Source organism: Etheostoma spectabile, chromosome 1, assembly GCF_008692095.1.
Source record: "Etheostoma spectabile isolate EspeVRDwgs_2016 chromosome 1, UIUC_Espe_1.0, whole genome shotgun sequence".
In the NCBI taxonomy this organism is placed as follows: domain Eukaryota; kingdom Metazoa; phylum Chordata; class Actinopteri; order Perciformes; family Percidae; genus Etheostoma; species Etheostoma spectabile.
Genome location: NC_045733.1, coordinates 16107425 through 16110435, shown reverse-complemented (window position 1 = coordinate 16110435; position 3011 = coordinate 16107425). Strand labels below are relative to the sequence as shown.

The window sequence follows — 3011 nt, the reverse complement described above, 5'->3', positions numbered from 1 at the left end:
CAATACTGTTTGCATGCTACATCAGTCACTGGTTGTTTAAATGGGAGAACTGGCTTTCACTCTTTAGTTCACATAGCTCCACAACACTTAATCCAGTCTCACACCACAGCAGCAGGGTTTACTTCAGTGAGAATGTCGGTCTTTAGTTGGTCAACTCTTGCAAAATCTTTTCTGTTAAGCACACACTGCCCCTATGTGTATGTGTGTGAATTGCATTAAATTAGGCTTCGATATAAAACATATGCATGCTTCAGTAACGAAGCATTGGCTCTTTATCACGCTTCAACACACTCAAACAATCCATGTTTAAACAGAAAAATCTAACTAAAAAAGGAAAATGTTACCTAATGCGCATCACTTTCCATTTCACATAGCATCCTATTTTACGCATCCGGTGCAAGTAAAAAAAAAAAAAAAAAAAAAATCCTCGAAGTGTTTTTGTTCCTACCTGTAGCTTGTATCCACGCGATCCTGAAGTCATGAAATTCAGAAAATCCATGTGATGCGCACAGAAAAAAACTTGCATCGAAACTGCAGAAAAAGATGTGGCGCTACATGTCTAAGTGACTGATAGATTTGAGTGTGAACGATATTGGCGGTGATATGGTTTCCAGAGACGCTGTTGGAGCTGCAAGAGGAGGAGGCGGAGGTTATCAGCTGGTGGCTTTAAAGCAGAGAATCCAGAAACACAATGGAGCGCCAGCTCGCTGATCCACCTGCTCTGCTGCCCCTTAGTAGGCTACTTCTGAAACCTATCCCCCAGGTATTACTTTCCAACATGACTCAGCAAAATGTGGGATTATTTAAATTTTAGGATGCCAATTTACATGTTGCTTCTTGAAGGAAGAAGAAAAAAAAAAAAAAAAAAAAAAAAAAAAAAAAGGGCCTAAACTATAGCCGTGAGGGTTTAAGTGCACGGTAATCAGGATTAATTGTAATAGTTGTAAAGACCTTTATCTGGCACCACCCTCAGGAAATCCTAACGAAGTTGTTTATTTGAACCCTAAATTAGTTTAGTCAGGTGTTTGTGAACGGTCTTTTTAATTGCTTTTAGAAGGTTTAGACCTTTAGAATCTTGTTTGATACACACCCATGTGTTGTGTTCAAAATCAATCATCCACATTTATGGGCAAAGTAATTAAAATCCTAATGAATGTTTACATTTACAAAAGGTTTGGAGAAGCAGACCTATAAAACTATGGGTTGAGATTTGAGGACATTTTTCAATTTACTCACTCCTTTTTTTTTTTGCAGTTGTAGGTTTTGAATGCAGACTGGATCTGACCCAGAAGAGGTCAACTACTGCAATTTGTCTAAAATAATACAAGGCCTGAACCACGTTTGCCAAAACTAATCAGCGCTAACTGACTGCAAGGGCTGAGTGCCCCATGTTGTTTTACTTACCGACTCATCAGCATGCAAAACCTGCATCTTGTATTTAAAAAGGCAACAGCTTAAAATTTAAAACTCTTTAATGATTATAAAGTTAAAATATTGACATTTTCCAACTCTTCATGCAGCAGCTTTCGTGTGAATCCGTTGTTGTACAAGTGTGACAGCAGCATTGATCTCCTGCAGAGTGATCACTTTTAGTCTGTTGCTTTTTGACAGCCGAGAAGCCTCTGAGCTCACCAGTCTGAGCAGGACTGGTTTGGGAAAACAAAGCCGACTGGCCAGGAAGTCTCGGCTCCTCATCCCAGCTGGACGGACCTGCAGAAGGAGAGGCAAACTCACAGGTGAGTTGCACTTGGAAATCAACTTGGATCAATTTTTATATTAAAAGCATCCCATGAAAAGCAAGAATGTTAGGTTCCAACCTCTTTATGAGCTCTGTAGATGAGAGCGGAGTGATCCTGAATCCTCTTCTTTATTTGTGGAGGAATCCTACGCGCTGCTCGGACAGAAGCCTTCATTTTGCTGTGTCAGTTTTGTAAAAACAAAACAAAAAAACACACTCATAAAAAGAAATCAATGGATGAGCTTGCACACAGCAGCTTTTTCAAAAGGCCACTAAAACTGACATTGGATAGAAAAGACTGGGTGAGAAAGGAAAAGGATGCTTTAATGAACACAAATTGAAGACAGCTTTGCTTAATTAGGCTTAATTACTTTCACCCAGCAGGCTTTGAAACCCTCGGTGAATGCCTTGGCCTGTGTGTCCACAGTGGACAGAAAGGTCATGATCACTTTTAACTTTTTAACCTAAGACAAATTGGGCTGAAATTTTGAATGTGGTGCATGCTCTTATCTTATTCTTGAGATGATAGAAAATGTAGAATCCCAATCATGATTACATCTTGAAAGAAAAGAAATGTATTTTATTATTCTGGAGTGTAAGACTTCCAGGCTTTTTTTTTTTTTTTTTTTTTTTTACATGCAGGCTTTCCCAACTTATCTCAACTCAATCAAGAGAGACATGTTTTTGCAGATATGCAAAAAGTGTTTATTGTACAACAATATGAAATGTTCAAAGTCTTTGGAGATTAGACTCTATCGTTATCCTAATAGTTCGTATATAGGGGCAGAAAATCACCATAACACCCCAATGGGATCTAGACACAGGTGGTGGCGAAAAAGGAGCCTGAAGACCAGACCAGACCAGACCAGACCGAAGGTGGCTCCGGACCAGATGACTGGAGGTGGAGGTGGAGGTGGAGGTGGAGGTGGAGGTGGCTGGGGGTTGGGGGTTGGAGGGTTGCACGCTTTGCCTGCAACAACAGCTGATAGCAAAGGGAGAAACCGATTTAAAGCAGGGTTGTGACTCTGTGATTGGCCCTTGAAAGCTGTGTACGATTCTGATTGGTTTAGCAGGAAGGTGACCGCCTCCACCAGCTGACTCGATTTAGGAAGAGAGCATTGATTAAGAGTTAGGTCTTCCTGAAATAATTTAAACTGAGCTACATTTGTTATCCACAAGAAAAATAAACTCTATTTTGCAGATATGCAAAAGTTATATACAGCATGATAAAATGTACAGTTATTAGAATAACAGCTGGTTTGATTTAGGACGA

The 3011-nt window shown here is 39.9% G+C and overlaps 1 protein-coding gene across 2 annotated transcripts in view; it reads right to left on the bottom strand.

Moving 5' to 3' along the window:
* ppef1 (protein phosphatase, EF-hand calcium binding domain 1) overlaps nt 1-651 on the bottom strand; it is a 9047-nt gene extending 8396 nt beyond the window's left edge. The window contains exon 1 of one of the 2 annotated variants that reach the window (XM_032512940.1): nt 449-651. The gene's annotated coding sequence lies outside the window, so the exon portion shown is untranslated. The remainder of the gene's footprint in view (nt 1-448) is intronic. The other variant, XM_032512930.1, reaches the window with a different exon arrangement.
* Nucleotides 652-3011: the final 2360 nt, after the last annotated feature.